The following is a 12384-nucleotide window of genomic DNA, read 5'->3' on the forward strand; positions in this document are numbered from 1 at the left end:
CACTGATGATTTTGTCCGTTTTTGGATACCTGTAGCAAGTTCAAGCAATTCTGACTTTGGAGGGTCATTTCTTGTCGTTACCAATGTTTCTACATCTATTCATCTCTTCCCTTGCCCTCACTCAGAAATCTTTATTCACCATACTTCATGCTCTAATTTGGAGTTTTAATCGACTGTAGACTGAGAAGCACTCTAAACTAGATTACTATAACTGAGCTAAATAACAACCAACATGGCTTTCAGGAAAAGGTTAAGAATGTCTTCAGCAAAGTAATATATTAATGTTTAGTGCATGGAAGGCTTCCCAACTCATTCTAAGCGCTTAGTATAAGGCCATTATCTAATTCAGACAAGATACCACGCCATACACGCACACGCACATACAGAGGGAGAGAGAACTCATACCAATATTGATGCAAACACATAAATAAAACATCAAATCAATGTATTAAAAGAATAATACATTTAGAATCTACAAAATTTACTCCAAGAACAAAAATGATTCAACATTAGGAAATGTAAGAATGAAATATAATACATTAAAAGAAAAAAGGAGGAAAGGCATATGATCATCTTTAATAGGTATCGAAAATGTGATAAAATTCAACAACCATTCTTGTTTTTAGAAGAGACTTAAATTAGCCATCTAGAAATATGACTTTCCTAAACCTATAATACAGTGAACACAGAAGCCACCAAAAACAGGGTTGATGAAATTTGCCACATAAAAATGGAAAACTTTCATATCACAAAAGAGAGCCTGAGCAAAATTGGAAGATAAGCAAAAGATAGGGGAAATATATTCAGATATTTTTGAAGTGGCAAAGAATTGTCCATAATATTTTAAAACTCCTAAAAACTGTAGGAAAACGACAAACGTAACTTACAAAATCAGCAAAGGACATAAACAGTGGCTTATTAAAGAAATATAAATGCCAATAAGTGTACAAAAAAAGCATAATCTCACAAGTAATTTTGACTATTATTATAGTATCACTTTCCCTAAAATATTGTAAATACTAATAACTTTAGAGTTTGCAAAGGTATTGAAGAAAAGGAGCACTTTCTTACATGTTGGTGGTGGAGTGATGTTGTTACAGCCTTTTAAAAGGGCAGTTTGGGGGCTTCCCTGGTGGCGCAGTGGTTGAGAATCTGCCTGCCAATGCAGGGGACACGGGTTCGAGCCCTGGTCTGGGAAGATCCCACATGCTGCGGAGCGGCTGGGCCCCTGAGCCACAATTGCTGAGTCTGCGCGTCTGGCACCTGTGCTCCGCAACAAGAGAGGCCGCGATAGTGAGAGGCCCGCGCACTGCAATGAAGAGTGGCCCCCGCTTGCCGCAACTAGAGAAAGCCCTCACACAGAAACGAAGACCCAACGCAGCCAAAAATTAATTAATTAATTAATTAATTAAAAATTTTTTAAAAAGGGCAGTTTGGTAGCAGTTAACAAGATTTTAAATAAACTGGACCCAGCAAATTCCATTCCTAATAATACTGCCTACAGAATAATCGTATATGTGCCCAAAGAAATATATATGTTTTGTGAATTGTTTTCAAACGGGAAAATTTGGAATCTCACTATTTAGGAACATCAGTAAAGATTAAATAAGTGATGGCACATCTATATCATGGAATACTGGAAAAGTGTGTAATTATTTAAAAGAGTGAGATAGATACATATGTAGTAGGATGGAAATAGCTCCAAGATGCACAGTTTACAAAAACAAAAAAGATTATATTTTATGCTTAGTTTCTTACCGTTCTCTGCCCTGTTGCCCTCAGTAGCTTATCAGTTTCCCCCGGAACAGTTCCTTCATAAATCACTTGCACATGAATCTTCATCTCAAGGTCTGTTTCTAGGCCAATCAACCAAAGATGGACTCCTACGGGGGTATAGTGGAGTGGAAGGGAAATCTTTTCACTTGTCGTTAGGGGCTACTGAAGAGAACCAGCACAAGATCTCCTGGTTAAATGAAACACTCGCCTGTGTATGTAGGAAAATGACCAAAAATGTCTGTAAGGTTACATAGAAAATTACTGAAAAGTGGTTATCCCTGGGAATTAGGGATGAGGGAACATGAAGGGGGATTTTTACTTTTGACTCTGCATACTTCTATATCATCTGAATTTTTTACTGTGAGCATGAGTTCAAACATTACAAGTGTAGTAAAAAGCAGGGGGGAGGCCTTGTCACTGCCACTTTGTCTGCATAACAGTCTTCATACTGGGTTTGGGTTATACTGGGAATACATGAAGCCTTTCCAAGGGGTATATGGGCACCAAGAACTTTAAGAAAATCAATTTCCAGATCTTAACTTCCATATGCACCCTTACCTAAATCTGATGATACTGACCTTTTTTCAGTCTCCCTTTGCAGAATTGCAATTCTGTCACTTTATTTCTCCCACATTCTAAATATTACTATAATACCTATCCCTCAGAGTATTAAAATACATGGGGTGCAAAATAAGATTAGAATTATTAGCATTGCTCTTGGGAAAATAAATGAGTCTAAAGACTAGGTAAAATCCTTTACCATGACAGATGGTTTCCAGTTTTTTTGCTTTTAACAAAATGGGAGTACGTAACTGAGTTGTCAGCTGATAGATCATTAAAATTTATTTTTGATGATATATGACTACTTTATATTTGGCATATAACTCAGAAGGAGTTGAAAGAATTGAGTGTTATACCTTTAACAAAATTCTTTCTATTCCCATGTATTTATTTATATGAAGGTTTGTCAGTACTTACACCTAGAAGAGCAAACAATGCGAGTAGACTTGATGTTGAATTCTGTCTCTTTGTGGAATTAATTAGCGTTCATCCAGAAATATAAATGAATTAGAAAAAAAACCCTAGCCGTTTTATCAAGAGATGCACTTGTAGTAAATACTACTTTCAATGTTTAATCATTATTTATCAAATTGTATAGTATATTGCTAGTGTTTTGGTTAATTGTGTTCTAATAATAACTGACAGATAATCCAATAAAGAATTTTTTTAAACCCAAAGATGAATGATCATGGGAATTTTTTAAAATTAATTTTGATTTATATATATATTTTTGTAGTGGAGGAATATAGAACAAAATCGTGTCATAGAAATGGAATTAAAATTCAGGGGAAAAAAGGAAACAGTAAGACTTCCTACTGTTAGAAAAAAAGAGCTTGTGCATTTATTTTTAAATTGATAATGCTTGACATCAAATAACAATGATACTCTACATACTGTGTTATGCTCCAGGATATATTTGTTTCTGGGAATGATGTAATAGCCTTATTTCTAAATGTATAGCTAGTGGTAGCTAGCACATTTTTATTAAAGTAAGCATAATTCTGTGTTCAGAGCAGTGTTCCAGAAGGTGGGGCTTTTAGAGTTCCAAGCTCTACAGAAATAAAGGTTGACTGTGTGACATTTTGGAAGAGAGGGAGAATCTCATCAAGTTATTTTAGTCAGTGCCAAGAAGGAACAGTCTCTTCTAGGATGTGAGCTCTTCAGATGACAGGTTTGGGTACATGGGTGACCCTGCTAAGCCGTGTTTGAAGTAGCAGATTGTGGCAGTGAAGGGGCAGGAAATAGCTGAACACAGGTTAGCAGGAAATGTCTTCAGGGAACATTCTGCTCCTGAAATAAGCAAAGTCGTCTACTTTCTCTGACCAATAACTCATGACCTTTAGAATCTGCTTCTTGGAACTTAGCTGATCTTCCATTGTGTGCTTTGAACCCACTCTTTATTTTGTTAACTTCTAAAAAGATTGTTACTGATATTTGGTAGAATGCTGAAATTAGGATTTTTTTTAATGCTTTTATGTTGAAATAATTATATTAAGAAACCCAAATAGACATTCCCTTAGGAATCTAAAAATTGTCACACTGGTTCACTTGGTACCTGGACAACCAGCAGAGGAACTTATCTATGACAGCTGTTGCTAAAAATGTTCAGAAATCGAATATAAAAACTTAGGTCCACACAATAGCCTCAATCCCCTCCATAATCACTAATACTTATTGAGCACTTCATATGTACCAGACACTGTGCTAAGCACTTTGCATAGAATATCATGTAATCCTCATAGCAACCCATGTGAAAGGTACTTTTTTATTTCCATTTTACAGATAAGGAAACTTAGAACCAGAGCCCTTAAGTAACTTGCTCCAAGTCACACAGCCTTAATACCCAGCATGTCAACTTGTTTGCAAATGACAAATCTGGGATTAGCAGGTGTTTGCCATGCTGCCGATGGTTGAAGCAGGTCCTTTACACTTCCATTGCAATTGATTATCCATTAGTAGCTCTCAGGATAATTTATTTCATAAATTTATTCTCCAGGATCCATGATGTAGATTGATACTTAAAAATAATTATTGTGGTAAATGTTTGCATGTTGAAGATGGTAAGCTGAACTTCCTGTTTTGTAATTTTCACTTTCAAGCACGTACTTCTGCAAATCAGTAGTCCTTTTCTTCTTCCTGTTCCTCGTTTTTCCACAGGGGCGCGGGGACATGGTCATGTTAATACAAATGAAAGAATTGATCAGAGACAACTTCACAATGCAACTTTAAGTTTTTAAAAAATTTGCTTGGAAAAGGGCAAATGACCTCTACTCCAAAATTATACCCTCAGGTCAGGAAATAAATACAAATGATCCCAGCAGTTTAAAAATTGTTGCGAAAGGAAGAAACCAAGAATTAATTGTGATAAAGCCAATGAGGTTTATCAAAAATTTGTGCTAACAGCAGTAGGACAAAAGTGCAGGGTCCATTCAAAACTGATTCTACGTTTCGGAGACTTCCTGTTACAACATAAGCTTTGTAAGCGACAAGGCTCATCTGTTTTATACAGTGATTTATCCCTAGCTCTTAGGACAGGGTCTTGCACATAGTAGATACTCAATTTCTATTTGATGAGTTAATTCATTCTTCTTATGTATTACCATACTAAAAAAATGATCATCATATTGGTTGCCAGAAGATGATTTTAATTGTATCATTTCATTATTTCTCATTACTGAATATTATTACACAGAATAGTGATATCCTCTAAACAGTGATACCTTCATGCTTACCACTTTCTGCTTGTCTGAGACAGCAAGATGGCTATGGTATTGCCAAGGAAATAATTCAACAGAACCCATCTCTACCATCCCCTCCTGCCCACAATCTCTCATCGCAGCGCTACTCAGAATGTGGCTCCCAGGTGGTCCCAGGCTGTGAATTGTTTGTTGCCTGTTCACAAGATTAAGTACAGAAACTGAAGAGTAAGCAAATGAAAAACCTTCACAGCAATTTTACATTGCTGCAACATCTAGGATTTGTTTTTATTATGATTTACAAAAAAAATATCAGAACTTGGTAAATCCGAAATTCAAAACAAAAACTCTCTCTTTCTTGTGTACCAGCAGGGCCAGTGTTAAGTACAGGCTGGATTGGAGCAATCTATGTTTTTGTGACTTGAATAGAAAGAAAGTGGTCCATCCCTAAATATAAAACACAGTCTATGCCAGACCATTCTTGTAGCATAACTCCTTTGAGTACTAAAGTCTTTTGATGTTTGAGAAACCCCCTACGAAGGGCAAATATCTCTAACAGAAATCTTGTTTACATCTACTATTAATACTTTAATCATCACCTTCCACCTTGGCATAATAAAGGGGAAAAAGGACAAGTCAACTGGTACTGAGCGTGCCTAGGAACAATCTCGAGTAACAGTGATAGTGGTGATAGAGGTTTCCAAGCGTAAAACCAAACGGCCTTTAGTCCTAGAAATAAGGCAACTGCAAAATTCAAAGCTTGTTGCTGCTGCTGCTGCCCAGTTCCCAGGTGTCGCAATGACCCGTGATTTCTAACTGTCTGAGTAGTAGTTGAATATCTATTATTTTCGTTTGTCATAATATAAAAATTTATCAGTAGATAAAATTCAACCGGTAATTTACTATACTATGTGACTTTGTTTCTTGAAACGCTACTGTTGACTTAGCAATATCTTTAAATAGCTCCACTCTATCAGTTAGATATTGCCACCAAAATTCAGCATAACAAAGTGGCATAAAACAATAGTGATTTCTCCTTGCACACACCTCTGCAGTTTGGCTGAGGGCTAGCCAACGAGGGTTTGCCTCAGATGGCCTTGGTGCCACACTGCAGATTGGGTTCAGGTGAACTCCATGTGTCCTTCACCTTCTCCTTCTCATGGGACAGAAGCACTAGAGGGTGGGTGGAAATACAGATGCCTCTTAAGGCACTGTCACTTCCCCTCGCATTTCATAGGCCACGGCAAATTACATGGGCAAGCCCAGAAAGAATGCTCTGCATCTAATGGGAATAACTGAAAAGTCACATGGACAAGAGAGTGGATATGAGTAGTAATGACAAGTTGAAAAATTTACCACATCCAATAAGAATGTTACTAGAAATTCTTTTTCATGAGGTCAGGGACTGTGTCTGATACACTTTGCACTGTGGTTTTTGCTGTGTTAAAAGCCTCCCCCAAATTTAGTAGGTTAGAGCAACCATCACTTATCAGCTTAGGATTGCATGATTTGAAAATTTGGGCTGGGCTCCTCTGGGCTCACGCACACAGTTAGAGTCAGACGGCAGGTTTCCTAGGGGCCAGCTGGTCTAGTATGGCCTTACCCACATGCCTGGCAGTTGGTGCAGGACTGCTAGCTGGAGTGGCAAGGGTTAAAGTGCCATGTATCTCCAGCAGCCTAGTGTGGGTTTATTCACATGCTGAAGGTTCAAGGTTTCTAGAACCAGCAAGGAGAGCAAGCTCTAATCCATAGATGTTTTTAAAGCTTCTGCTTATGTCACATTTTCTATTATACCATTGGCTGAAGGAAATCATATAGCCACGCCCAGATTCAGAATACACAAAGGCACAGATACAGAGAATGTGAACAAATTGTGATCTGTTACTCCGATAATCTTCCATATCTGGTACTGTTCCTGACACATCACGGGCACTCAGAAATATCAGTTGAATAATTGAATACTGAGATCTGTCTATTATATTTTTTGTTATCAGTTATAGACATTTAAAATCTTCCAAATTACTATTGACACATGAGTAATATATTGATCTCTACCAGAGTAAGGTCTCTAGTGATGTGCTTTCCACATTAAGGGGCTATCAAAGGCATGCTTTTCAGATTTCCAGATGCCATGATGTTTGAACTAATACATTGGATGATATAATAAAAATCCAAAATATTGGGTTGGAACAAACATAATATTTTTTTTTAATTTATTTATTTATTTATTTATTTATTTATTTATTTTATTTTTGGCTGCGTTGGGTCTTCATTGCTGCGCGCGGGCTTTCTGTAGTTGCGGCGAGCGGGGCTACTCTTCGTTGCGGTGCACGTGCTTCTCATTGTGATGGCTTCTCTTGTTGCAGAGCACGGGCTCTAGGCGCGTGGGCTTTAGTAGTTGTGGCACACGGGCTCAGTAGTTGAGTCTCGCGGGCTCTAGAGTGCAGGCTCAGTAGTTGTGGCGCACGGGCTTAGTTGCTCCGTGGCATGGGGGAATCTCCCTGGACCAGGGCTCAAACCTGTGTCCCCTGCACTGGCAGGCAGATTCTTAACCACTGCACCACCAGGGAAGTCCAAACATAATATTTTTTTTGTTTTAAACAATGCCTTCCAAATTGCTATCCAATTTTTTTTTTAAACTTTGGGTTTATTTATTTATTTATTTATTTATGTATGTATGTATGTATGTATGTATGGCTGGGTTGTGTCTTCGTTTCTGTGCGAGGGCTTTCTCTAGTTGCGGCAAGTGGGGGCCACTCTTCATCACGGTGCGCGGACCTCTCACTGTCGCGGCCTCTCTTGTTGCGGAGCACAGGCTCCAGACGCGCAGGCTCAGTAATTGTGGCTCACGGGCCTAGTTGCTCCGCGGCATGTGGGATCCTCCCAGACCAGGGCTCGAACCCGTGTCCCCTGCATTGGCAGGCAGATTCTCAACCACTGCGCCACCAGGGAAGCACCCAAACATAATATTTTTTAAAAAGTAATTAGTAAGTCCTGCACTTCGATGCCAAAAATTTACTTTTAAAGTTTAGAATGAAAGACCACATTTGGTCGCAAGTCATTTGAAAAACATGTTAGGTTTTAAATAATCCTGAGTTCACCTGATGCTCAAAATGTAATATGTCCAGTAAAAAACATAAAAATGCAACTTTTAGCCTACATGGATAGTTATATAGTATCATTATCATGAAGCCTAATAGTACTGGTGAGAACATAACCCAAACCTTTCATGTATTTCTAGATGATCTATCCAAAGGACTTTCGCATATTAGAATGTATCTCAAGGAAAGCAGCCAAGATGGTGAATGCTCTGGAAATCATTTTACCTGAAGAAAAGTTGAGAGAAGGACAGGTATGTATCCTAAAACAAAGAAACTTCGAGAAACATGATATTGCTCTTCAAAGTCTGAAGAGTTACCTCATGTGGAATTAGAAAACAACCTGTGACGTTCCAGCTGTTTCCTAGAGCCAGTAGCTAGAAAGTTACAGGGAGGCAGATTTTTGCTCAATACAAGGCCTAACAATTAGACACAAATGAAATGGAACACCTAGTAAAGAATGAGCTCCCCTCACTGAAAGTATTCAGGCAGACACTGTTTGGCCATCTTTCAGAAATGTTGCCAAAATAATATTTTTTTTTTAATTTGGAATAAGGTTGATCTAATGCCATTTAAGTTCCCTACCAGATTCAAGGTTGCATCTGGTGCTTTGTATGTATTGAGGAAAGGGAAGGTTTGAAAAGGGAGGGCTGTTGGAAATATTAGAAGAGACTCAGTATTTTCACTTATATGTGAATTAGTTAGGATAATAATGTTGTAGAGGACCATACTGAATAGAAAACAGTCAAGGTTGTTTTCTAATGGAAACCGAATTACTGGCAGATATTGCCAAAATGAGACTCACAAATTCATTTCAAATAAAGCAAAACTAGACATTTTCTATTTTAATTATTTTCTGTACAAATTCTGTTGTTAGCACACCCATGAGTTTGCCCTATCCTTCCAGGAAAATGTATGTTTTTTTTTCTTTTTTCCTCTTCTCTCAATGTAGTGATTTTTATCCTTTTATTACTGTTAGAGGCAAACATTTATTTTTAAATTGTAAAACCCTTTTTATACTTCCACTAATTAATTCTATCTCTGTGGCTGTGGTTTGTAAAGTACTGCTTTTCTGTATCTTGAAGTAGAAACAAAACTGTTTTTAAACTGTTCTCTGTGATGTTAAGCACAAAGAATAAAATAAATAAGTTCTGTTCACTGTCAAGATTTATCTGTTTCACATTTTTCTAAGGCACAAAGCATTATTAATGAAGCACTTAACATTAAACTCCCAACAGCCTGGTGTAAAACGACAACAGTAATCCACCAGATAAAGAGAAACATGGGAAATAGTTTGCAGTGGGAGCAGGGGAGGGATGTATGCACTCTTAATAGAAGTTTATAGGTTACCTGTTCCATTATTGTGTCAGAGATATGAAAAAAGGGAAACTGAGTAATCTTTTTAATTGGTTCCAAAAAGTTTAGAAAACAGTGGAGTAGGTCTGGAGACTAGTAAGAGTTAGAGTGAGTGGGTGAGAGCAGATTCTCTTATTAAATTTGTAAGGTGAACCCCAGGGATCCAAAGGAAGTTCAGCAGTAAAAACCAGAGACACCATCTTGCTCCTTACTGGTGCAGTTGCAAGAAGGGGGCCATGACAGGAAAGAGGCTGTCAGTGAACTCAGATTAGGAGCCCCCTAGATAATCTTTGTTAGCAGAAGAGATGGAGGGATCGATCAAGGCTGTCCCTAATAGGAACTGAGTTGGTGCCAAAACCTGCTAAAGGAGAAGGGGAGGCTGCATTTTGAAATGACAATCATGCCCTTTCAGTTCAAAAGAATGTGTATGAGAAGCTACGAGGGGTGTCTTTGTGAACAAGAAGCAACAGAGTAAAGAATAGGAGTCCTTTGGTCTATACGATGTTAGAAGCACATCAAAGTTTTCAAAGACCACATTGTACATTTACCATTTTGCCTGTTTCATAGGTCTTCATCCATATAGATGATGCAACCGATCCACCTGTCAGTAAGATATACTTATGGAGTCTTTATATTTTTGGAGATGGACTGGACTAAGACCAACCAAATCTTGAGCCTTATCCCTCTCATGGCCAAGGACAGGTATGTGAGATGGCTGGCTGTGGTTTAAAGTAGTATTTTTTCCCAAGAAACCTAATTTCTCTCTTTAAGAGACTTATTGACCCGAATAGAAACCATAAAGTTAACACAAGTCTATAGATACAGAGCTCATAGAAATATTACCCATTTCAATAGATATTAGGCTCATATGAAAGATTTTCTTTCCAAAAAAGTAAATATGCTTATTGCTAAAAAATCAGATATAACTTTATGAAACTGCCAGATTTTTAAGTTCAAGAATTAACATGATTTGCAAATCAAAACTACGATGAGGTATCACCTCACACCTGTCAGAATGGCCATCATCAAAAAGTCTACAAACAATAAATGCTGGAGAGGGTGTGGAGAAAAGGGAACCCTCTTGCACTGTTGGTGGGAATGTAAATGGATACAGCCACTATGGAGAACAGTAGGGAGGTTCCTTAAAAAACTAAAAATAGAACTACCATACGACCCAGCAATCCCACTACTGGGCATATACCCTGAGAAAACCATAATTCAAAAAGAGTCATGTATGACAATGTTCATTGCAGCTCTATTTACAGTAGCCAGGGCATGGAAGCAACCTAAGTGTCCATCAACAGATGAATGGATAAAGAAGATGTGGCACATATATACAATGGAATATTACTCAGCCATAAAAAGAAACGAAATTGACTTATTTGTAGTGAGGTGATTGGACCTAGAGCCTGTCATACAGAGTGAAGTCAGAAAGAGAAAAACAAATACCGTATGCTAACACATATATATGGAATCTAAAAAAAAAGAAAGAAATAGGTTCTGAAGAACCTCAGGGCAGGACAGGAATAAAGACACAGACGTAGAGAATGGACTTGAGGACACGGGGAAGGAGAAGAGTAAGCTGGGACAAAGTGAGAGAGTGGCATGGACATATACACACTACCAAATGTAAAATAGATAGCTAGTGGGAAGCAGCTGCATAGCACAGGGAGATCAGCTCGGTGCTTTGTGACAACCTAGAGGGGTGGGATAGGGAGGGTGGGAGGGAGGGAGACGCAAGAGGGAGGGGATATGGGGATATATGTATATGTATAGCTGATTCACTTTGTTACGCAGCAGAAACTAACACAACAATGTAAAGCAATTCTACTCCAATAAGGATGTTAAAAAAAAAAAGAATTAGCATGATTATGGCACTGGGCATCTTCCATGTGTCCAGGATACCTACTCTTCCCCTTTCTCCACCCTGCTGTGACCCACGAGGCTGCCCCAGATGAACTGTGTCAGTGGGCTGCACTTCCCTCAGGTTTTGGGTTCAGTTTGGCTGCTAGGGTGTACCGGCAGGAGAGAGGAAGGAGGGGAGGGAGGTGAAAGGATTTAGTCCCCAGCTCCCTCTCTGCCTGGTCACCTAATCTTGGCTGCTTTCCTCCATCAAAAGCTACCGCTTCTAGCACCCTTCTCTCCTCTCCACACTGCCTTCTCTGCCTCCAAGTCCCAATAACAGTTCCCTCCCCTTACACCTTAAAGCTTGGGTGGTACCAGCATTCAGTAGTTACTAGCTCTGGGGTCTTCCACACCGTTTGTGGTTTTCCTATACTCTCTCTACTCCTTTGTAAATGTATTTATTAAACTATCCCCAAATGACCCAGGGTTGATGGTGCCATTCCACAGTAAACGATTTAAATACCTAGCAAATTTACTAATATATAAAGAGCAGAGACCATTCATAAGAAAGTGAAACTTTCATACTTGGGTTTTCTTATTAACTACTATCAAAAATAATAGCTAATGTTTACTGAGAGCTTACTCTATTCCAGAAACTGCTCTGAGGAATATACATACATCTGTTAGCTCATACAACCTTACAATTAAACCTGTGAAGATGATACAACCATTATCCATGTATGCAAAGGAAGGTTAAGTGACTTGCTCATGTGACATTGTGACTTATAGTAAGAAATATATATTTGTTCTTACCATATGATATCACTTATATGTGGAATCTAAAATATGGCACAGGGGCTTCCCTGATAGCACAGTGGTTAAGAATCCACCTGCCAATGCAGGGGACACGGGTTCGAGCCCTGGTCCGGGAAGATCCCACATGCCACGGAGCAACTAAGCCCGTGCGCCACAACTACTGAGCCTGCACTCTAGAGCCCACGAGCCACAGCTACTGAGCCCGCGTGCCACAACTACTGAAGCCCGCACGCCTA

General features: G+C 38.7%; 1 long non-coding RNA gene across 1 annotated transcript in view; it reads left to right on the forward strand.

The window, feature by feature from the left end:
• The window catches only part of LOC309652643, a 58676-nt gene extending 47695 nt beyond the window's left edge, over window positions 1-10981 (forward strand). The window contains exon 2 of the long non-coding RNA XR_014258841.1: window positions 8275-10981. This is a non-coding gene — a long non-coding RNA (uncharacterized lncRNA). The remainder of the gene's footprint in view (window positions 1-8274) is intronic.
• Window positions 10982-12384: the final 1403 nt, after the last annotated feature.

The sequence above is a fragment of the Balaenoptera physalus genome, assembly GCF_965194825.1.
Source record: "Balaenoptera physalus genome assembly, chromosome: X".
Taxonomy (NCBI): domain Eukaryota; kingdom Metazoa; phylum Chordata; class Mammalia; order Artiodactyla; family Balaenopteridae; genus Balaenoptera; species Balaenoptera physalus.